Source organism: Triturus cristatus, chromosome 6, assembly GCF_964204655.1.
Source record: "Triturus cristatus chromosome 6, aTriCri1.1, whole genome shotgun sequence".
In the NCBI taxonomy this organism is placed as follows: Eukaryota; Metazoa; Chordata; class Amphibia; order Caudata; family Salamandridae; genus Triturus; species Triturus cristatus.
The window spans coordinates 428,500,681-428,526,236 of NC_140589.1; the positions used below are offsets into that span (position 1 = coordinate 428,500,681).

A 25,556-nucleotide genomic window follows, 5' to 3' on the forward strand; every position below is an offset into this window, starting at 1 on the left:
AGTGCGCAGCATAATTGACGTTTCGGAGGCGCTCCAAGAGGCGTGCATGTTCCGCGCGGGCCTCGTGTAGCGGGTCCTCGTCACCGTCCATAGCCCCCTCCTCCCGCGTCAGTAGGTCTGACTCTAGCCTAGTTAGGTCCCTCTCCAATTGGTGCCTCACGTGTCCCTGTGCATGCAAGCAGTGCCCCCGGAGCACTACCTTGAAGGCGTCCCACTCCACCTGTCGAGTAAATGCCGTGCCAACATTTTCCTCAAAGTATTGTGCGGCGCGTGTAAGCAAGTTATCTCGGAAAGCCGCGTCCAGCAACAGCGCAGGTTGCAGGCGCCATGTGGGTACAGGAGGGTGCGGGCGTGCCCAGGCTATGGACATGAAGTGTGGGTTGTGGTCTGAGTGCGTGCGGCCCATGTATTGTGCGTCCGTCACGTGGGGTAGAAGGGCAGCAGATGCCATGAATCGGTCCAGTCGAACATGTAAGTCGTGAGCGCCAGAGTAGTAGGAATACGTCCGTGTCCCCGGGTTGCGCAATCGCCAGACATCGTGTAGATCCCATTGTGTGGCCCATTCTAGTAGTGCTTTCGTGGCTCCCCGTGTAGGGGCGTTAGCGGGGGGTGGGAAGGAGCGATCCAGTGTTGTATCTAGAGTGCAATTATAGTCGCCCCCTATTATCCACGAGGTTGCATGCTAAGGTGCCATGGTCGCTGAGAGCCGCGCCAGGAAGCTTCCCTGTTCTACATTGGGGATATAGAGGGATACTAGCGTGAGAAGCTGGCCATCTAGCCTGCCCTGCGCAGCCGTATATCTGCCCTCCCGATCTACTACTACTTCCGTGGTTTCCCAAGGAGTCCCAGGGCGGATCCATATCAGTGTTCCGCGAGCGTAGGAGGAATATTCCGTTGCATACAGCTGCCCTCGCCACCTACGGCGCAGCGCCCGCACCTCGGCTCCGTTCAAATGAGTTTCCTGGAGCAGCGCTGTGTTGATTTTATGTCGCTTTAGGTATGAGTATATATGATAACGTCTGGCCGGTGTGTGCATTCCCCTGACGTTCCAGGTGCATAACTGTACACTAGCCATAGAAGTCGCGTGTATGCGCGCCTCCTCCCTCCCCCCAAGGTGCGGCCCCCAGCTCAAGGGTCCCCCAGCTCCAGCAGTCCGCTCCCACCGTGTATTCGTGATAAGTGTCGCGTGCGCAGTGCCATGATCTGCAACAGGGTAGGGGGGTAAGGAAGAAGGGGAATACATAAAGCCTTAACATGGCAACAAGTTCCAAAATACCAAAAGGTCGGCCGCACAACAGGTCGCCGTCCAAACACTCAAGTGAGCTTGCAAACTATACAGTCTAAGGGGGTTCTTGTGGTTTATAGTCTAACAGTAATCAAAAACAGTGCAGTCGTGGAGGGTCCCAGCTTCTCTCCCGGGTGTAGTATGCAAGCTTCCGCTGGCCGGCGGACGTCTAGTGTCTATTGTTCAATGTCGTGGCAGTCGTGCGCCCATATGTCAGCCAAGTGTGGGCAAAAGTACCAAGGGGGGGGGGCGGGTCCCCCTCCAACCAGATCATGGTGCAGCGGGTTGGCAGCAAAACGTTGTGGGGCACGCCCGTGTCCCTGCAAATTGTGTGGATGATTCACGTGTGCGTGAGTAGAAAATGTAATTACAGTGGCCAGCTCCGTGCTCGAGCTCCCCAGAGCAGCAACAGTGTGGGCGCCAGCAGGCCCGAGGCAATCCTATGGGCAGGCAGGGCAGCTGAACAGGAACTCAAGTGGGCTCATGCCACGCAGCAGATGACAGTCTGCTCCCAGGCTCCGTCAGCCAAAGGGATCCACCGTCTGTGGCGTGACCTCCGGGGGCCCCCCAGAGCTCTGCGTATCCGGGATGCCGTAAATCGCCTCATCGTCCGTGGAAGACGCTGCCGGGCTGGCGCCCAGGCGGAGCGACAGCGCCGGGGAGTTGCTGAGTGCCGCCACCCTGCGCAAGGCGTCTTGCTGTTCCTGGTGGACTAGGGCTGCCGGTGGGGAGCGGCTCACCGCCTCTCGGGCCAGCGATGGCGTAGGTGATCTTCGACGGCGTCGCCTCCCCGGCCCCCTGGGCCTCTCTGTTGTGGCAGCTCCCGGCGCTCTTCGCGGCGCGTCGGGCATTCCTCCATCCAGCCAGGCCTCCGCTTCCTCAGGGCTCGTGAAGAAATGCGTTTTGTCACGTACCACCACCCGTAGTTTGGCAGGGAAAAGTAACGAATACTTGAGGCCCGCTTCGCGCAGTCGTCGTTTTACAGCCAGGAAGGAATGCCTCTCCCTCTGCACCCGTGCCGTGTAGTCCGGAAAGAACATCACCGCAGCGTTGTCTATGGTGATTTCCCCCAGGTTCCTTGCTTCGCGTAGTATGGCGTCTCGGTCTCGGTAGTTGAGCACTCGAAGGAGAAACGGTCGGGGGTGAGAACCCGGGGGGAGCGGCCACGCAGGCACGCGGTGGGCCCTCTCCACCACAAAGTAGGGGGAAAGCGCGCCATCTGGCAGCAGGTTTCTTAGCCAGTCCTCAACCTTGCGGGCGGGATCCACTCCTTCCCATTTCTCCGGGATGCCCACTAGGCGGACGTTATTTCTTCGTGCCCGACCTTCCGCATCTTCTGCCCTGCCCTCCAATAGCTCCATTCTGTGCAGGAGGTCTTGCACCTTTTTGTCCGTCTGCACCACCCTTGGTTCGATCACTGCTACCGCGTCTTCCAGGGTCTTAGTACGATCTTGTAGCTTTTTGTGATCGGCCCGGAGATGGGTCAAGTCTATCGCCACGCCGTCGATTCTGGTCTCCAGAGAGGTGCGCGTCTGTTGGAGCGATTCCTCCATCCATTCCATGACCGCCAGGACACTGTCCAACTTCGCCGCCACCTGCTCGGCGTCCATCCCGCGTGCCGCTTTCACTTGTTGCCCCCTCGCTGCTGCAGTTCCCGGTCCAGTACGCGTTCGCGCCCCTCTAGGCATGGAGCTGGTGGCGTGTGTAAGGTAGGTTCTCCTTTGGGGGCGGGGCGGGGGCCCGTCGCGCGCGGCAAGTCACCCCTGCATCTTCGGGGTTGTCGTTGCGGGCCTTGCGTCGCCACCAAGCGCCAGGGCTCGTCGCTCCGGATCGCCGGGCCAAACGCACTGCGTCCCAGCCGTCGCGGGTCCAATGTCTCCGAGCAGACCGCTACACGGACGTCCGAAGGCTCCCTTCAAAGGGTCAGGACGTTTTCGCGCCTCTTGTCCACTCCGTGCTCGCGGTTCGCCGTCGCAGCGGCCTGGGGCGCAGGATTGGCGCCGCACTGGTCTATGGGGTCCAGGTCCACATCCCGGCAGCGCTCTCCGTGTCCCCAAGCAGCGGTGGTAAGCGCCGCAGGCCTCAGCAATGTCGCGTCTCCTATCTGGGGCGAGTCCGCTTGCAGTGTCCTGAGGCGGGCAGGAGATCAATAGGGTATAGGCCAGACCCCAGTGCAGCAGTAGCTAGGCCAGAGCGGGGGGGGGGAGGCGAAGTCTCCGCGTCCCGGCGCAGATCTCGGGATCTCTATCGCTGCTGTGGATTTCCGCCTCTCCCCAGGGGCATCGCGGTCTTGCAGCAGGTCGTGTGTGCATGTACTTATGGGCAATAGTGGCTAGGCCTCGTCGCCTCTTTTGTTTCGCCCCGCCGCTCCCAGGGCCCCCATCCGTCAACTCACTGTGTGCTGGGTGTCGCAGCCGGTGTCCACGCGGTCGCTCCAGTCCGTTCCTGGCTCCGCCGTGGGGGAGGGGCGGGGGAGGGTTTCCAGGTGCCTCCTGTCGCTATGCCCGCTCCGTGTGGGCTCCTCCGCAATGGTCGCGGGCTTCTTCGCAGTGCCGCGAGGTGTTCTCCGCAGGCCGCAGCTCAAGGCCCGGGGAGGTATCCAAAGCCGCGGGCTCGCGTAGTCCGCGTCCCCAGGCGCGGGCGCAGCAGCGCGGCCGCAGGCCCGTCGTCGGCGCCGGTGCGGGGCTCCACCACCGATGGGTCTCAAAGTCAGCCAGTGCAGACAGCAGGTGCCGGAACAGGTCCGCCGGCAGTAGCGGGCCGCAGAGAGGATTTTTTAGCGGAGAAACGACCCGGGGTAGGGAGGCTCAGACGGGAGCTCTACCCGGGCACATCCGCTCTCATTGCGTGTTAAGCCACGCCCCCCCTTTTTGGCCTCTTCTAAAGCTGAAGTTTGTCTAAAATGGGTTTCTAACTCTTCTATTTTTTGTCTTTCTATTTCTATCAGCTCTTGGGCTGTCTCAATAATTAAAATGAGCCAGTCTCGGCTACACCGGTTGGGTATGTGGGTTCAGGTTTCCACAAATTTTGAATTTTCTACAAATAACCCTGGTTCATTTCTCACTTGCAACTCTATTGGGATCACTCCTGCTTTGAGATATTCAATAAAAAATTTGGCGTACAACTACGTCCGAATTAGTTTCTTTTTAAGATTTAATATTTTGACCAATTGCTCATGACTGGTATTATTTAATACATTAGTGTTACCACTTCGTGGATTTTTTTTTTTTTTTTTTTTAAAAACCTTTATTACAATTTCAGAGAAATACAAGTATGGGCCTACAACCAACAGGCCGGCCGCTAAAATGCAGTGTAACCCTAGGCACAGCTGAACATTCACATCGATGAAGCAACGAAAAAGGGGTCACTGGAGAGTTAATCATCGCAGTCGGCCGCAGCACTTCGTGGATTTTGATTAATTAGTCTATTAAACTAGTCTTCGGAAAATCCGAATGTTTTTAATTTATCCATGATGATTACCTACAGTACCTCCTTTATTTACTTAAATGGTGGGTCTGCTTAGTATCCATTCGAGACAGAAAGCCTCTCCAACCAACAGGTTGTACAAATCACATATAAGAAACAGAGAGGGACCCCTTATGAATGTCAAGGGAGATAAGGTACTTTCAACAAGCAAAAAGATAATTCCCTTGACCAAACAGTATGTATCAAATACCCAATTCCTACACTACGGCTATTGCCTATTTAAACATTCCCAAAATGCATCATGTCACTAATCATAGAATTCTAAATTCTATTCGTACAGTCAAATGGTATTTTATTAAAAAAGGATTAAAAAGGTTTTTTTTAAACATACAAAATCACAATTGTAATCACAAAGGACACTTCAAAATACAGTTCCTACAATACACAGAGAAAATAATCAACTCAAATTACAAATGCCGTTATGGACCAGCATAACAGAGACAACAACATATGTAAGACAAAACACCTTGTCATTTACTCTTGCACATCACGTGGGACCCAAACTTCAATACACAGCTAGTGGTACATTTAATTTGCATCTACAAGTCTATGTTGATCCTTCGATTGCGCCTGTAGAAGCGTCGACGCGTTTCAATGGATTCAATTTATAATCCCACCTTTCTCAAGACAAAATGATTATGTTCTCTCAAATGTCATTTCTGGTATCACTTCCCTGTATAATGCAAATATATACAATCAAACTTTCAATATGCACAAGTAGCGCAATATTGTCATCGTTGGCATATGTAAATATCATATCCACATGCATTTTCTACAGCCTATAATTACACTGTTAATCCTAATTTTCAATTTAAATTTTAAATTTATCTGTATGCCCTTTCGTTTTTGCCTCAAGAAACAAAGGTGCCAACCTCCCCTCTCGTTGATGTATTGCAGGTCAACATTTTAATATCCTCCTACATTCCTGCTGTTATAAAATCCCCATATTCATAAGGAAAATTGAAACTCCCTTTTACGCTAAGAAAAAAAGGATTATATTTATGCTGGGCTGTTATGACTATTCATCAAGCTCCTTGTTTTGTTAACTTCTTACACCGCCTGTCAAAAAGTGAATTACCTTAATTGTGGAGTTTTATATTTTCACTAATTGTTCACTTTCTGCCCTTCTCGCTTCTGAGCGTGTCAATTCCTATATTTAAAAAATAGTAATAAAATACTATTCAGGGAAAACCGCTAACCTCTTCCCCGGTATCTGATTTTGTAAAATCAAAATCTATAGAAGCAGCATCAGCGCATAGCGTGGACTGTGCTCACGGGGACAAATAAGGAAGTGTGTTCCGTGAATTGCGGCAACTATAATTAATGAGCAGCAAGTAAGGTTATCAAGTATAGTCACATCTTGGAATAATGGGATCTATTCCAATATCTGATTGTGTAAAACCAAAACTAGGGAGATAGAAACAAGTACCATCGTTGAGATAAAAACATGTGAGTCTTACATCCAACCAGAGAGGGGAACAGGTGAGCTGCACAACAGGTAGAGTCACATGAGCATAGGGACCTATCCGATATAACATTACAGAGTTTAAATAGAGGCAGCCGAGATCAGCGGTTTCCACACAATGATAAGGAAGACACTCCAAGCCAGGGTAGAACGCTGCAAAATTGAAGGTAAGGCTGCATAATGTAGCCAATATGGTGGGTGATGAGCGGACGTGTACAGATAAGGACTTGTAAGGCCAAGGTGGGCCTCCGTAGCGAATAATATTACGCTTTTTGACCCTGTATTAGTCGGCGCATGCTAGAAGAGGATCGGAAGCCTCAAATTGCCTTATGTACTTTAAATAAGAACCACTGCATAATACGGGGGCTAACCGGACCACGGGATTAAGGTAGGCATGCCAAAATCGAGAGAGCAAGAGCCGGGAGCATATTCACTAACTAAATAGTCCCGAGGGTAATATTGTGTTATATTCGTTGTAGATCCGAAGGGAGTGTAGTTTTTTAATAAAGAAACACGTTGGATCTACGGACCACATAGAAGAGGCGTTGTTTTTAAAGAAATAAAAGCCTCAAGGACGATATCTATCGCCTACAAAAGACCCACTCGTGTTCAAGGTGAGTGAGTGAGTTCATGGTGGGTTCCTGGGGAGTTGACACACGGAAATGGGGATGCCATGTCCGTTTGAAAAATCTTAAAGGGGAAGATGTTAGCGGTTTTCCCTGAATAGTTATTACTACTTTTTAAATACAGGAATTGACACGCTCAGAAACGAGAAGAACAGAAAGTGAACAATTAGTGAAAATGTAAAACTCCACAATTAAGGTAATTCACTTTTTGACAGGCGGTGTAAGAAGTTACCCAAACAAGTAGCTTGATGAAAAGTCATCACAGTTCAGCGTAAATATAATCCTTTTTTTCTTAGCGTAAAAGGGAGTTTCAATTTTTCTCATGAATATGGAGATTTTATAACAGCAGGAATGTAGGAGGATATTAAAATGTTGACCTGCAATATATCAACGAGAGGGGAGGTTGGCACCTTTGTTTATTCAGGGACATCTTAAGGATTTTGGGGTGCCTGGGCCAAACATATTTTGGGGGCCCCTGTTCAGAACAACTTTGAATTTATGTTCCAATTTGAGCCCCTGCTTCCCACGCAGTTTCCGCTTCCTAAGCTGTGTTAGTAACCCAGTTTTCATCATAGGCATTAGCCTATATATTCCCGATGCAAACAGATGCGCGCAGCTGACAGTGGTAGGATTTAGTGTTTCCTGCCATGCTACGATGTTTTTAATACTTTTTAAATTGTATATGTGTGGCTTAATTACTCTGTGCTTTTTAACAATTTCTCCTACCTACGCGCACTTGCACTTTACTTGATTCTGCTTGCCTACACCTCCTTAGCTGCTTCGATTCACTTCTTGCTTTTCCTCCAGTCCTGGTCCGCCTCGGCTGATACGCCGATTGTGCGGAGGGCTGGGGCTACTATCAGGCTCCACACTACTGCCCACTCAGTTTCCACTTCCTCAGCTGCGTTAGCGATCCAGTTTGCATCATTGGTATTGGCCTATATATTCCCGATGCAAACGGGCGCGCCGAATGCGCACCAAAGGCAAGCCCGTCTATGCCTGGAGGCGTTCCGGAGGCATCCAGTGCCGGCCATGCTGCCCAGTTCCCCTCCGGTGACTTTCTTCCACTATATTACAATAGGGAAAAACTGCTTAGCCTTAGGCGGCTACCATTATGTCAGTGTACAGCGCCTGATCCGCGCTTGGAGGTAGACTTTTGATGCAATAAGTGCAACTTGTCTCTCCTCCAGCCCAGGAAACTCGCACCCAAGGTCCTCCCACGCAACAATAAGTGTAAAAACAATAAGAAAACAGAGGTCTTAAAGGCCACCCTTTAAATTGTCGCTCTATGCAAAAGCATGAACCACACATTTATTGCCTACTTTTAGACTAACAGCCTGATCTTTTATTTCTCACTGAGACCTGGCTGTCTGAAGCCTCCAACCCTACTATCACCTCGGCCATCCCTACGGGTTATAAAATCCTTAGGAGGGACCGGCCGATTGGGAAGGGTGTGGTGTCACCATAATTTACAATAAACAACTAGACTGCTCTCCCATCCTGATGGAAAACATCGAGGGCGCAGAGTCCTTAGGCTTCCACTGTACCTTATCCCCCCCATCATAGCTTAGCTGGTTTTCTGATTTACAGACCTCCCAGTGCCATTGGAAATTTTATTAGTACGCTTAATACAGCCACCACCTTCCTAGCCTTAAAATACAACAACTGCCTTATTCTGGGAGATTTCAATATACATATGGACAATGGAAAAGACCCTCAAACAATTTCCTTGTTGGAGACTCTGCAGGCCTGCAACATGTTTCCATCTATTTCTTCGGCCACCCATGAGAAGGGCCAAACCCTAGATCAAATCTTTTACAACTTTGACATATCAGTAAGCCTATCTCTTCCCATTATCTGTTCTGACCACCTCCTATTAAAATTCGTCATTCCCAACTCTGCCACAGCCCCTCGGGTTAACGCAGGGCAGAGGGTCCCTAATTACAGGACGTTCCATAAAATATCCATCCCGATGTTCGCAGACGCCCTCAGTCATTCCTCACCGGAGCTGTCTGGCTGCCCCGACTCGGACGCCCTCTCAATAGATTCATGGCTCCGAACCAACATTGATGCAGCGGTACTGGTTGTTTCGCGCTCCTCAAAGAGTTTGGCCCCACCAGCTCCATGATTTAACGATTCCCACAGATCCAGAAAAACAAATTGTAGAAAAATGGAACGGAAATGGCGTAAATCCTATCTACCAGAGGACAGGAAGGTGTATAAAGATAACTTAAAAGCTAATTACATTCTCGTGAAGGCAGCCAAGAAAAACTTCTTTCAAACCAAGATAAAAAATGCCCAAAATAAGAGTAAGGAAATCTTTAGCATAGTCAAATCCTTTACCGCCCCGAAAGTCGGCACAAAGGAAGGGTCATGCAAGAAAGAATGGTCTAAGCAAATAGCTCAAATCTTCCACAAAAAGATGTCCGTGATCCAACAAGCCTTCACTAACATCTCAGAGGAAGAACTGACCTTCTACCTTAGTTCTAATAGCAAATTTCACCTCTTGGATCCTCCATCTTTACTACCTTTCCCTGAGTTTCAGCTTGAAGAGTCACTGACCCTTCTCCAAAGCATTAAGTCTGGCTCTCCTTCCGTCCCATGTCCAGCGAATATCCTGAACCTATTAGCTCCCACCATAAACCCCATGGTAAACCAGCTCTTTAATGCTTCCCTCTCCTCAGACAACATGCTGAAATTATGGAAGAATGCTAAGATTCTTCCACTGATAAAAAAAAGGGGAACGCCAAACCGAAGGACCCTGCCAACTACAGGCCAATCTCTCTTCTTCCTGCCCTCTCCAAAGTATTAGAGAATCATGTAAACAAGGCCCTCCAAAAACACATTGAAAATGGGAAGCTCCTTCATGAGTCCCAATCCGGTTTTAGGGCTAACTACAGTACGGAATCATCTCTGCTGGAAGTGACTGAATTTCTCAAGGGTAAGCTGGACCAGGGAGGCAAGGACGTATTGATACTGCTCGATCTGTCGGCTGCCTTCGATACAGTCCCACATGAGAGGCTCCTGGAGAGACTTGCTAACATCGGCCTGGGGGGACAGCCTGAACATGGATGTCATCCTTCTTGGCAAATAGATCTCAGGACATCTGGCTCCCCCCTTTCTCATCCCCAGTTCCGGCCATGTATGTAGGTGTCCCTCAGGGCTCCATTCTCAGTCCTACCCTTTTTATTATATATCTATCCCCCTTGCATTTCTGGTAGAGGAAGAGGGTACCAAAATTGTTTCCTATGCTGATGACACTCAGCTGATTTTTACGTGTGAAAAAGGAACCGACTTTGACGGGGCAATGATTAGGTCTTGCCTCACAAAGGTTTTGTAACTGGCTTAAGATCTATCAGCTGAAGTGCAATCCGGACAAAACTGAAGTTGATTTCTTTGGTAATCCAGAAACACCTGACAGGAGCACTTGGTGGCCAAAAGATCTGCTGCCCCCACCCGCGGAAAAGGAGAAAGTCAAAAACTTACGAATTGTCATGGACAAGACACTCTCCATGCGCTTTCAAATCCAAAATCTAACTGGCGCTTGCTTTGGCATACTCTGGATGCTAAAAAGATTCCTGCCACTGTTACCGCTTGAGAGCAGAAAGATTGCGGTGCAGGCTCTGGTGACATCAAAGCTTGACTATGTCAACAGTTTGTACTTTGGTCTACCCAAATCCCTTATCCAGCGCCTACAAGTAGTACAAAACGCGTTGGCCAGGCCCATCCTGAGACCTAAACCCAGATCTAGTATCGACTTCAAAGCGATGACCATCTTCTTTAAAGCTTTCCACAGCTTAGAAGCCGGCTACCTAATTAAGCGAGTTAATCGCTACACAACAGCTAGACCCCTAAGATCTTCCAATGCCAACCTGGCCATCGTGCCTAAAATATGCCCTGCCCGCACTTGAGGCAGATCCCTCTGCTTTCTAGGCGCAAAATTGTGGAATAGCCTCTCTGAGACTAACCACAGACCTATTCTCTTTTAGGAAGAACATTTACACACGTTTTCCACCCGCTGTCACGTACCAGGACACTCTAGTCTGAGTAGCTGCGCTCTTTGATAAATACACTATTTCATTTCATTAGGTCCCTGACAGTGCAAAGGAACACTCGTTCAAATTCTAAGGGCCTTTTATGCCGCCGGTGCGTCATGTTTTGTGACGCACCGGCAGCGTAAAAAAATGTGCCATGTTGCGCCCTATTTATAAAGTGACGCATCTAGGCAGATGCGTCACTTTGTAAACCCCTGCCCCACATTATACCTGCGCCAGGTATAATGTATGCAGGGTGGGTGTTGCCCCGCAAAAAGCTTCGTAGAAGTGGCGCATTGAAATCATTGAGAACTCAGTGCGCCACTTCTAGGACTCCATTGTGTCAATATCTTACACCTGCCTCACAGCAGGTGTAAGACTGATGCAGGGCCTTTCACATGGGGCTTGACCCATGTGAAAGGACACATTACTGGAGCTGCGTCTATTTTCAGACACACCCCAGCAATGCATCACTTGTGCGCCTACAAATACGTCAGAAATACTGCTGTATCTGTAACTCCTTGCGACATGATGCGTCATACAGTAAATATGATGCATCCATCATGTCGCCAGGAGGACGCGCTAAGAAGTGACGCATCCCTGTTTTCACACAGCGATGCATTACTTCTCATAAATAAGGCCCTAAATGGGTTTACATTTAATACTCAGGGATAGTTATGTGTGTTTTCAATATTGTAACACAGCAGCAGCTCACCAGTATTACTGCAAATAATCTCTGTGACGCCCTTGTTTTGATCTTAAAGAAAATAATTTTATGTATATTCCATGAAACATAAACACAACATTTCTCTGCAAAATGGCTGTACTAGACTCTCACACATCAGGTACATAAAAATAAATTAAAGGAAAATAGTATTTAACACAATTTGTTTAAGAAATATTCAAGGTCATTGGGGCAAAACTCTGGAGAACAGAGTTGACTCTGTCAAGGGCCCCCCTGAAAGGCTGGGGCCCTGGGCCAGAGCCCACTTTGCCCATGCATTAAAACGTCTGTGTTTATTGAGGCAAAAACGAAAGGGCATACAGATAAATTTAAAACTTAAATTGAAAATTAGGATTAATAGTGTAATTATAGGCTGTAGAGAATGCATGTGGATATGATATTTACATATGCCAACGATGACAATATTGCGCTACTTGTGCATATTGAAAGTTTGATTGTATATATTTGCATTATACAGGGAAGTGATACCAGAAATGACATTTGAGAGAACATAATCATTTTGTCTTGAGAAAGATGGGATTATAAATTGAATCCATCGAAATGCATCAATGCTTCTGCAGGCACAATCGAAGGATCAACATAGACTTGTAGATGTAAATTAAATGTACCTCTACCTATGTATTGAAGTTTGGGTTCCATGTGATGTGCAAGAGTAAATGACAAGGTGTTTTGTCTTACATACGTTGTTGTCTCTGTTATGCTGGTCCCTAACGGCATTTGTAATTTGAGTTGATTATTTTCTCTGTGTATTGTAGGAACTGTATTTTGAAGTGTCTTTTGTGATTACAATTTTGATTTTGTATGCTTTAAAAAAAACTTTTTAATCCGTTTTTAATAAAATACCATTTGACTGTACGAATAGAATTTGGAATTTTATGATTAGTGACATGATGCATTTTGGGAATGTTTAAATAGGCAATAGCCATAGTGTAGAAATTGTGTATTTGATACATACTGTTTGGTCAAGGGGATTATCTTATTGCTTGTTGAAAGTACCTTATCTCCCTTGAAATTCATAAGGGGTCCCTCTCTGTTTCTTATATGCCACACACATAAAGACATAACATGGAACACAGCTGCGCTACTGACTTATCGGGTGTTTTTAATATGGCACGGGATGCATGTTGGGACACTTGGAGGAAACCTTTCCAGAGGAAGAGCTGTGCTTGGCCGGAGATGTAAATCCTATCATCTAAGACTTGAGGTAGGGGGTTCCGCTGTCCAAGCCCAGAGGTCTTCCACTGATATAATAAACATAGCTTGTAGCACGGGGAAGGTGGTAAAGGGCTATAAGGCTTCACCCACTGTCATTATAATATGCTATCCCTTTTCGTATTATATGGAATTGTAACCATGCTGATTATATTGTTTTTATGCATTTCTTTGATAATGTTAGCACGTGTACTGCATTACAGAGCATGTTAGTTGAAATAAACATTTTAAACTATACAGTGTCTCTGGTTACTCACATTGCGAATAAGTATGAGTATCTAAGTGAAAGAGTGTCTTGTTCCCACGAATTCTGAGAGGCCCGAGTCGCATGTTCTAGGATATCCAATCATTGGTAGCGCCACTGTAGTACGGAGAACAAACGGGATACTATAGCTAGCCAGATAGGGGTTCTGGGCACTGAGGCGTGTTTTTTGGTACACCACAATACACCGAGGTCCTGGTTTCCTGTGCATAGTACTGTATATGTGCAGAATCTCTGCAATATGGCGCACCTAACGTTTGGTCTGGTACTTATTTACGAGGCACTTTAGTAGTTCTCAGTTCTTGTGCACGATCCACTCGCCTCTGTTTCCGGAAAATATTGGTGACGGTTTACCTGCCTATATTGTCGCTTTTATAGGTGATTCAAGCCTGAAATTTACAAAAGGTATCCTTCGTATTTTGAATTACGACCCGACATTGTCTTGCCGCCTTTTTCCCTAGTGTTTTCTTTTTTGAGTTTCTATATGGAGGTTGACATTGTGGCGCAGCCGCTTGGCGGTCCGGGAGCATTTTCAAGCATGCGGAGTGCCGGATGCTGGTGTCAATCTGATCTTTGTGTTCCAAGCCGACCCAGTCTACACATATAAAGTGTTTTATTCCTGGGTGACATTTTCAGAAATTGAGGGGGCGGATAATTTATGGCATAAATACAGTCATTCGGCCCTTCTTGCTGTGTATCGGCCATATAGAACTCTAGAAGTTCCGCTGACGGCATGGCAGCATCGCATTTGGTTTGATGGCGCCCTACCCGTACCCGTGACACCTGTCATGTTGGGCCCGTTGTCGATTGATGGGGCCACTTGGACTGTGCTGGCGGGTTACACGCTGCATCCGAGACATTTAACGTGTGATGTAGCGGCCCTCCGACTCATGCACACTACACTAATCCGTGTGCATAGAGCATTGGTTCAGTATGTGAACCGCAACATTCAGGCAGGAGCACCTGGAGTTGCACTGCAACCAGCTGGTACAGGCGATGTTACTATTAGCCCCGTAATGGTTAATTCGGTTATGGGCAAGCCTCCCCCAAATAAGGAAGATTTACATTGCACCGAATTTTGATAATTGATTTGCAGAAAGACTTAGTACCCGAAGTTACTGATTGTGAGAGTTGGGGTAAAATATTCACGGCAGTTTATGCAAAGTGTTTTGGCACACCATCCATGACATTACTGCTCTCTGTAATTAAACGTGTTCAAGATGAACACGGACCAGAGGCGGCAGTCGAATTGGAGATGAGGTTAGTTGGAACGTATGACGTGGTTGCTGATCTAATCCTTGCTAATGTTAACGGTGATGCAGTCAACTTTCAAGTGTCTAATGCTTTGGCGCTTGTCCCTGATGTGGACAGGCCCCGCAAATTACCTAAGATTATTGCCCAGGCTTATAAAACAGTTGGGCGTAATAGTTTGGGTGTTAAGCCTTTTGCTAAAGTGCCTGCTCAACTGCAGGCGCAACGGACGCCTCAAACTGATCAAGGAGGCAATCCTCAATTCCCGAAAAAGAATTGGAAGAATAATAAACCGGGGAAGACACAACAGAAGCAAGGGGGACGTGCATCGTCCCCTACACCTTTAATCCCAGAACGCACTTATGAACTGCGTGACCGCGCGAGAATTCAATCTCCTGATCGATTTCAGGTTCCTGATACGCGTTCTCCTCGTTCTTCACAGGAAGCATCAGGCTCATATGCCGGTGGAGGTGATCGTCAGGAGCGCGGTAGAGGTCAAGGTGCCCCGCAGTGGCGTGAGCAGCCATGGACGAGTGACGAAAAGGGTAAACAAGAGGATTTCCCTCGCCAGCGCCCTCCATTCCAGAAGAAGAAGGTGGCGGCTTTAACTGCGAGGTATGACACGGACGGTGAGGACCCAGCTCCAGGACCTGGGCAGAAATGCTGCTAGACAGCGCAGTGGAGGTTACAGTAGTGCGGCAAGCACTGCGTTCATTTCTGGAGGCGCCAGCAACTGATACTTTCATTACAGTGGAAACTGCTGACACCTGAGTGGTGCCCCCTGACAGACTATATGAAATTAGTATTCTCATAGAAGGTGACATAAAACGCATAATCAAAGTTTTTTGGGGGGAAAATTTGACTTCTTCGTATGACATCCTGTTAGCGGAGGCAGACTGGCCCCAGCCTTTTGCACTGGTGGCTCCGAGAGGGGAGGAGGTAATCCTCCCTGGTTTTTCACACAGTGTCTCGAAAGAGCAAGCACAGCAATTTGCAGCTCAATGGGCTTCGGTGCTTGCACCAGCTTTATACCGTACTCAGATGGGATGGGATACTAAATCCCCCCCCCATCACGAGATTCCATTGCAGTCCATGCCACAGGCACAACCCCAATACCCCATCCGTAGGGAAGCAAAGGCTCCTGTAGCGGAAATACTCGACCATTTGGAGTATCAAGGGGTAATTGTGACATGCGTATTGCCAATGAATAACCCTCTTTTTACCATAACCAAGCCAGACGGGTTGTACCGCATAATTTTGGATTACCGTCATTTGAATTCTCATTGTCGGAAGAATGCGGTACAGAATATCCATAGTTCAGCTCTAGTGGACAGTCTAGTTCGGAAAAAATATAAAACAACGCTAGATATATCCAATCGCTTATTTAGCCACAATCTGTCCACCTTGTCGAGTCAGTGGACAGCTTTTACACAAGGCGGCAAACAAAAACAGTTAACAAGATTAGCGATGGGCTATAAAAACAGCCCAGGTGTTTTCGCCGCATATGTGGTCTCATTGTTAGACACAATCGACCCTGATTCATATTCGTATGTAGATGACATCTCACAGACGACGAGTTATATCCGCATCTTTGTCGCGTGGACCGCATCATTGTGGAGTTTGCGGACTACGGTTACAAATTTAATTTTGCAAAATCACACATTGCTGAATTTGCAGTGTTGTTCCTGGGCTACGAGCTCAATAATGAGGGACGTGGATTTGCACCGCACTTCCTCGAGGTGCGCATGTTTGCATCCTCCAACAACCCTGAAAAAATTACAATCTTTGCTGGTTTTCTTGAACTTTGGTCGTAATTACGTACCAGAGTATGCCCAGCGTATCAAGCCTCTTTATGCTTTGATACAACCAACATTTGCGAAAGCATGCTGGCTTCCGGAACATACAAATATACTTCAGACATTGCAGTCTGATTTACTCGATTCTAAACTCTTGTTAACCCGTGACAACCATACTAACCTGGTGATACGAATTGTCCCAGACGCGGTGGGTTTCACATACTTGACGTTTAATGAAGGAGACACAGTCCCTATTGCTTACAAGTCGCACTTGTACACTTCAGCAGAACTGAGGTTTTCCTCTGTCGACAAAGTCTTGACAGCTGTCCAGATGGCGATTCTAAAAGAACGTGCCCTGGAGCAAGGAAAATCTATGTTGGTAGTAACACCGTATCCTGCTCTAGAAGCAGTGACAAAGGTGAGTAATTCCAAAGCTTGACATCCATGATGGATACAATGGGCAACATCGTTGACCTCTCCGGATGTCACATTTATCTATGATTCCTCGTTACAGACTCAGGAGAAGCTGCAATATCAATTTGCTCATACAGCTCCTCTGTCTATGCGCCCGCTCAAAGAATACCATTGTATCATTTACACTGACGGTTCGGCGCAACTGGCGATTGGTTCTAAACATTCTTATTCTGCAGCATGTGCGTTTGTGGCTGGTTCCATAGTGAACGGCGAGTTTAAGTCCAGTGTGGTACACACACAGGCTCTCGGCGACTGCACCGCGCAATTGGCTGAGCTGCAGGCTTTGATGCTCGGACTGGAGTTTGCAGATACTAATGTGACTACTTTGATTGTAAGCGATTCCTTTTACTATGTACAATCTTTTAATGACAATTTATTCTTTTGGTCACAAAATGAATATCGCGATTCCAAAGGCAAGACAATTAAGCATAAGATGCTATGGGTTTGGGTGGCAGAGCTGAAAGGATGCCTGCCGCTCACACAAGTGATTCATACTCTTGGCCACCAACCTGTAGGAGTACACGTGGTTGGTAACAGCTTAGCTGATGAAGCAGCTAAGTCGGCAGTGGACACGTGCTTAGTAGCAGCAGTTACAAGATCCATGAGTAAGAATGATGATGACATCTTGGCAGCTATAGCTGCTACAGAAAAGGGCGGTATTTATCCAAAAGGATTCCCTTCCAAATACTCTTATCATTTAAACCCTGATAACGTTCCCTATGTGACAATCAATAACAGTGGTGAGGTTGATTCCCAACGTAGACCGCAGGCTTACACTGATAAACGCAGCACACAAGGACATGGTCTCGGCGCATGCTGGTGTGTCTGCTACAGTCAGTATCCTGCAACAACGTTACTGGTGGCGTGGCTTATATACACAAACCCGCACTTATGTGCTTTCTTGTGACATTTTCCAACAAATCAAGCCATCTACTGTGACTCGTTCACCACAAACACTGTTATGCATATCCAATAGACCATTTGCTTGTGTTTATTTGGATCACTGCGGTCCATTTTCTTCTGATACTGCCTAAATTTTCATCTTAGTTGCAGTTGATTCGTGCACACGTTTTCTATGGGTCTGGCCACAACACATCGCTGACACTCAAACTAGTCAGGGATTTGCGTGTCTTTGTGGGAATTTTTGCAGTGGGCACCATACATTCGGACCAGGGTCTGGCGTTCCCCTCTAAGGCGTGCAAAGAATCCATAAGGTCTTTGGGGTGCAGGTCAAATTTTTGCCTCCATACAGGCCTGAGGGCAATTCCGTTGTGGAGCGAATGAACCGTGACTTAAAGCAATCCTTAACAGCTAGAGTTCTAGGCATTGGCAGGAACTGGCTCACCCATTTGTATAGCGTACAACGTGCACCTAATAATCTCCCTAGAAGACCTCTGGGTGGGCGGACCCCTTCCCAATTGCTCTTTGGCATGAAAATGTTTGTGCCAGACCTTGATGGTCTAGACTTGGCGGCTGCAGCCGTCCCTTTTGACATAGATGAACATTGTGCTGTATTACAGACCCTACAAGACACAAGAGACAGTCTAGCAAAAAAAAACATTTACCTGCCGCTGCTGATGGTGCACTGCAGATTCCAGTGATTGGCTGGCTGCCTAAAATTGGAGAACTGGTCCGAGAGAAAGTGGAGAACAAAAAATTATTTTGTCCATCATATCGAGCTCTGGTTCCAGTGCTGGGCGTGCAGGGAACTCATACAGTAATCTTACCACCACTTCCTGGACGCAAAGACAACAGATATGTCTCAATTGACAATGTCAAGCTACACCATCTGGCCGATTCTGAATAGTTTCCCTCTGGCTTCATCATATGCCTCTATTCCGGGGAATCCTGACACTGCCGTAGAGAGACTCTGTTGCTAATCCTGTGCAGACCCTACAATCCGCAGATGTTATTGATGAACAAGAATATACTTACCCTACAAGCGAATCTTTGCCTGGGGTTATATGCTAAAGCTGGGAACGAATCGCGTTTTTCCTTTGACTCTCATTCAACGTCGACTTTGACCCCATCGACATCTTCAATTTTTATCTCCTGGTTTAAACGCACCTATTTGGTTCCCACATTGATATATATTTGGCTGGTGCTCATTCTTGTTTTTCTATTTATGTCCATTGGTTTTGTGACAGTAATTTTTCTTTTGATCAATGGACACTACCTGAAAGAACGCTCTGCTGTACAACTGGTGGATGGAACTTTGGCCCCGTATTCTTCATCGCACATCATAAAGAGGGACCTGACTTTCGTCAACATTACAGCCTGGCCAGTTACGGATGGCATACTTTGGGATACAGTCCCATTTCAGATTCATGGTCTGACAGAGATTGTTAATGTTCCGAATGTACTTCGTGTCTCCATGGGTGATGTGGTTAAATATAACATACGTTCAGATGACTAGGATGTGCAAGCAATACAATCTGTTTTCAGATTTAAAATACTATGCAGCATTTGATGTTGAAGACTTGTATTTGAATTCTGCAAATTATGCTGACTTACTTTGCTATCAGCATTATGGCCACCATTATTTGCATAAAGCAACTACTTTTCGAGCTGTATTCAATTACACACAATGGGAACATTGCCCCGCCCCACCAACAGGGAGTTCAAAGAACCTGTTGAATAAATTTACATATTTTACGAGTTCTGATAACTCAAACCCTGAATCTTACTATTTTAAATTCTAAATCAAACACGAAAGTTATGCTTACCCACACTAAATTGTTAAATTAGCGGTGAGTGACTATGACCACTGGAAAAATCAGTTGATTTAAAATCAGTTTAGGGTTCCAAAACATGGCAGGTGCAGGGCACAGAAGCTTTGTATCGTGCATGTCTTATACCAACACAAATATTGTTCTTGAACAATTCCATCTATCAGACTACTTGTCTGGTTTTAGCTATGGCTAAACAACTAAAGACTCCTGCTTTTCCTTCCCTTGCAGAATATCCAGACTGGAATGATACTACCAATTACACAATTGAGGAGTTGCAGTCTTTATATACAAATGCAACATTTAATATCTCGAGTCTTGACTCTATGGGGTGGTTGGTTTGGCAGACCGGTGCAGATGTGTGCCAAATGCGTTTCCATAACAGGGCTCCAGGTCACACAAAGGATAGACCTGATCACGATTTACAACAACACATACTGTTACGACAATTTTATGTCAATGTTATCGGATAATGTGGATTTATCAGATTTCATAAAAGGCCCGATATGCCCAAGGCCTAAACGATGGATATACGCAATTTATAATGAAATTTGGAAGTTGTCTCAAATTGAAGCCGCTTCACGTTTAAGGGCTATCGACCAAGCTAATCTTGAAAAAGTTCTTGCTGTGGTAGATAACGGTATTAATACCCTTTCTTCCAGGATATACACATTGGACAATATTGTTTCTTCTGTGGTTGATATTGTACAGGATGATGTATCTGTGTTATATCATGGTCAGAACCAATTGCGCTCTATTATGCAGTTAGCATGGACCTTGCAGATGCTTAAAATGGGTTGCTTGCCATGGGACTATGTAAACTAGTCATCTTTGTTTTTACCATTTAATTTGACTGAAAGACAACAGTCCATATCCATGAAAGATACAACCTATACCCTTTTACAAATAGAAAAATTAGACCCTTTATCATTCTCAGTAGGGGAAACAAACTCATCTGTTTGGCTCGTTCATGGGTTATAACACTGCTGTTCACCTTATTTAAATTTACATCATGCATGAAACATTTTCCCCTAGGTCGCTATGAACCATTAGGAAATTCGTTCCTTCATGAAGTTGGGTCTCTCCCTTTCACGTTTAGATGTTTGTGTGATGACACCGAGGTGTATCTGACAGGTGAATCTTGTGATTCTTCCATTGGACACTCCCTTGTGTGCAAAAATATACAATTGCACGGTGCCTGTAATTTAGAGGCGCCTAATTTAGCATGCATTTTAAAGGGAAAGCCCGTCCTCTCGATTAAACCAACATTCACACTGTTGTCTAACGGTAGTTATTTACTTTTGAATAATAAAAAATGCTGTGGCATACAATACATTGTGACTGTGTCACAACGTGTAGTTTGCTGCAAAAATGTGCTGTTTCCTCCACCTCGTGGGAGTCCTGATATCTCAATTTGGCCTTCCATTCCAACCTTGAAGGCAGAGTTTGACAACATCAAGTACCACGCAAGTTGCCCACCGTTGGTGCTGGAAGCACCCATCGTTAATGAGCATGTTTGCTCCTCTGAATTACTAAACTGGATGGTATCTACATTTTCAGACGATGACAATAATTTCCTGTTGGAAGCTGTCGCCACTTTTTGCGCTTACATGCTGATGGATTGATAAGACCAGGCCACCCTGACATTTTTTTAAAAATAATATTTTTTTTTCCTCTCTCCCTTTCTATTCTTTTTTTTAATCACCTACCAGAAAGAGATTTTTTTTAAACGAACAGAACGTTACCATATTTCTCACCCTATTGACATTCTTTGCTTCAGGGTCGCATAAGCTCTTGTTGGCTCAATTTTTTTTAACTCTGTGTTCTGCTTCGATCACTGTGCGTAGGACTGCCCAAGGGGAGGGTGTCGTGAGGGTTTGGGGGTGCCAGCGGACGTTGTTAAGTTAGCATTAGTTCGTGCTCTGCATCACTGCCATCTTGCCGCTTATGCACACGACACTACATGCCTTGGTTCCCGTAAACACTCTTGCTCGTGCTGCTTCACATGGGAACTGTCTGCCTTTCACCATTTCGGCTGTGCTTTGTGTTCTAGTCTGTACACCGTGTTCAAGGACAGAAAACAACTTCACTGGTTAATCGGCTTTGGTCTGTCCCACACACATATAGACATAACATGGAACACAGCTGCGCTACTGACTTCGGGTGTTTATAATATGGCACGGGATGCATGTTGGGACACTTGGAGGAAACCTTTCCAGAGGAAGAGCTGTGCTTGTCCAGATATGTAAATCCTATCATCTAAGACTTGAGGTAGGGGGTTCTGCTGTCCAAGCCCAGAGGTCTTCCACTGATATAATAAAAATAGCTTGTAGCACGGGGAGGGTGGTAAAGCGCTATAAGGCTTCATCCACTGTCATTATAATATGCTATCCCCGTTCGTATTATATGGAATTGTAACCATGCTGATTATATTGTTTTTATGCATTTCTTTGATAATGTTAGCACGTGTACTGCATTACAGAGCATGTTAGTTGAAATAAACATTTTAAACTATACAGTGTCTCTGGTTACTCACATTGTGAACAAGTATGAGTATCTAAGCAAAAGAGTGTCTTGCTCCCACGAATTCTGAGAGGCCCTGAGTCGTATGTTCTAGGATATCCAATCATTGGTAGCTCCGTTGCAGTACGGAGAACAAATGGAATACTATAGATAGCCGGATAGGGGTTCTGGGCACTGAGGCGTGTTTTTTTGGTACACCACAATACACCATGGTCCTGGTTTCCTGTGCATAGCTCTGTATATGTGCAGAATCCCTGCAACAGAACATCATCCACGGTTGCTTTCTGAGCATTACACCGGTGCCAATAGCCCAGCCAAGAAAAATGCTGGTATCCAAACTCTCCAGACCCGCACAGATGATGTACTTCACTACATCCTGGCCATCATGAATTGTCTACCAGGGAAACTCTGAAGGACTCTGGGACCGCTACCAAGAGCTCTCTACTTAGGTCACAGAGACAATGTGTGTACCTGTCCAGTAAATAGACCTCATTTAAGTACCTAAGGACCAGGTCAACAGGTGAAAGCGTTCTCTAACCGAAAGTTGCAATCCTTTTGGATTCCCTATCTGGAGGAGTTTTCAGGAGGAATTAGTTGCCCTTACTATGCAAGGCCTGCACAATGAGGCTCTCAGGTGTGGGGTGACTAGTTAAGAAGTGCGGATCACGAAGTGCAGGCCTCTGTCGCTGGGCTATTAGCCAACTGACTGGCAGGCATAAACAAGGCTTGGACCATTTGGACATTAAAGTGTTAGTGGAAGCATCATTAAATGGTAGCAAGGGCTCTGATGATGTTGGCGCTGGTTGGAAAATTTCCGTCAGAACATTTGTTTTTGCTTCAGTCGAGGGCAACTGCAGATCTAGTACCACAGCTGCCCTACGAGCCACCTCCTTCATTGGTTGCCCGTGTGGTGATTCAAGTTCTGTTTAAGTATAGTGCATCATCAATATAGCGAAGGGGAGAGTAATCCATCAAATTCCTCATCAGTGTCAGTGTCCTGGAAGACTCTCTGGACTGTAGCCTCTGCTGATAGTTGTGTTGCAGATGAAGCACTGGGTTAGAGTCAGGCTGCATAATGACCGGTAGCACAACACTGGTGAAGCTCAGGCCAATGTAGGTTTGGAGTCTGACATGGGTTTTGGCACAGAGTCATCCATCGGCACCTTTGGAATCAGTATTGGTGCTAGCATGGATCGTGTGGCCAGTGAGGAAATGTGTTTAAGAGTCTGTATAGGTCCAATAGCTGATCCTAAGGGTACAATCTGTATAGGGGAGGATGTGCTGGTGGTAATCCAACTGGAGTCCCCTGCAGCTACATGGGTCTTAAAGGCATGCTGGAGGGAGTTAGCAACCCACTTAAAATATGCAGTATGGCCTCTTTGAAGGCTACTGTTTGCTGCAGGCAGCAGGGTTGTAGCTTGGTTAATAATCTTAGGGGTGTGGGAGACTGATGTTTCTCAACAAGTAGCAGGCTGTACCCAACTAAAAAGGACCAGGACAGCTGGTGGAAATGGTAGGTATGGGTGGGGCTAAGGGCCATGAGTTATTTGAAAAAAGTAAGCACCATTCTTGGTAACATTAAATTCATAAGATGATGACAACAAAACGATTTACCTGTACAGCTGATGAAAACAAAACTGTACATCCTACTTAAGCACATGCAATACGGCCATAATACATGTGGAAACAATACTAGGAATACTATAAACTAGCACCTCAGAGTGCCATGTTTGCAAAGTCTCATAATGCAATGCCATATTCACTTGCACAGGATAGGTACTATTACAGATGCACATATGGCATGCAATGTGCCATTTGCACATTAACGTGTGGACGTGGCTTGGTTCACTGAACAGTGCTATAATAAAAAGGGTGTTTTAAATTAGGTACCAGTTTAAAAAATGCTTATGACGTAGATCAAACAAATGGTGTAACAATTGTGCATTTTTCAGGACAATTTCTAAAAAGCCACATGTGACAGAAGCAGTTCATAAAATATAATGTTGCATGGCCTCTCCTTAACCATGGTGTCTAGTTACTCTTCTACATTTCACTTCATTTCATTTTTCCAAACAGCATCTTACAGGTGGACACTCATATGTTGTGGCTAAGACTCTCCTTGGAAGATTTGGGTAGAAAATAACAAAATGAACAAATCCTCCAATCTCAGATACTCACACCCACTGAGTGAGAATGTGCCTCCCCTGATTACTTGAGGCCTGCCCTGACTCCCCTGCCTTTGATGAGTCCCCTGGACCTTGTTGGTCCCGACGTTACTCCTTCTTTGATTCCTCCGTGGCTTGCATTTGCCAAGGCTTGTTGGTGCTCCCGCCGGACACCGACCCCTCAGGACTCGACATCGTTTGTGATAAAGCTTATGCATGGCTCCTGGTCCTCCTCAGCATCGCCTGGTCCTCACAGCTGCAGAGTCAAGGTCCTGGTCATCCATCCTGCAACACCCAACATCAGAGAGCATTCGTCTTCCAAGTCTCCTGGTCACCCTTGAGTGACATAGACTCTGGCCCCTCTGCTTGCAGGTACCTCTCATCAAGAATCCATCCCTGGATTCCACCGGACATTTTCTCCTTCTACGCCAGCGGCACTTTCCTGAAGTCCTCCATTTGGCTTGACGGCGGTTTCCAACACCACTTCACATGTATGCACCTGGCTTCTCTGGTGTAGGTAACGTGGGTACTAGGGTATCCACGGGTGGGGTGGCTCTCCAACCTACTCTCTTCCACAGGGTTTCTTCAGGGTCCACTGGGAAGGATCCTTAATCTTTCAAAATCCAACTGCCATTTGCATATTAAGTTGTATGGAGCGCGCAGTCGTGTTTCCACACTGCACACTCTCTCCGTGGGGTCCCTATCTACTCGCCTTGGGTGGTTCCTTGGGGTCCCAGTACTTCTATGTCCTCTCAACACTGTCTTGACTCGAGTCGTGGTTCTTATACCACTTTCCTAGTATATGGTTTAGTCTCCCCCTGGGGCCACTGTGTATTTTGTGCTATTTACTGTGTTTCTTTGCTAAAGTATTGTGTGCATTGTATTTATCTCCACGTTAAAGATACTGGAACATATTAGAGAGTATTCTATATTAAATACATATTTTTATAAATACTTGGTGTTGCTCTTTTTCACTTAATCTATACTATAAGATTGCATTCTGGTAAAACAAGCTGCTTTACTCTGGACTAAGCCTGAAGGCTGCTCTCCACAGCTACCACTCAGAGAGCTTTCTAAGGTTGTCTAAGACCTCTTAAATCACCATAGGGGTTGTCTGGACTGGTGCAAGGTGCCCACTTACATTAGCAGACATCATATATCGGGTCAGCTTCTCACATTGGTGGCAGGGGTGGGATTCAAGCTTGCATCGTTTTAACAGATAAATCTTTGTATTGATCAATTGGAAAGCCATCACTACTGCTAAGTACATATAATATAAACTTAGAATAAGTAGGTTCTACTGAACTTGGGTTTGGGTAAGTCAAGGTCCTAGCACATCCTTTCTCCAACCTTAGAGTTTAGTTCCCACTAGGTTAGGTAGGTGCAACACCACCCCACACTTAGTATGTCTTCCAAAGGAGATGCCAGTGGCTGTCTGACTGCTAGATACAGTGAACTTTCTTTCCAAGAACTGAAAGCACTGCGTGCCTCTAGAAAGTTAAA

At 46.3% G+C, this 25,556-nt stretch overlaps 1 long non-coding RNA gene across 1 annotated transcript; it reads left to right on the forward strand.

Moving 5' to 3' along the window:
- The first annotated feature begins 6,333 nt into the window (after positions 1 to 6,333).
- LOC146817256 (uncharacterized) lies at positions 6,334 to 25,007 on the forward strand. Its single transcript, XR_014962519.1, has 2 exons — positions 6,334 to 6,403; positions 23,965 to 25,007. It is a non-coding gene; the product is annotated as an uncharacterized LOC146817256 (long non-coding RNA).
- The last annotated feature ends 549 nt before the right edge of the window (positions 25,008 to 25,556 follow it).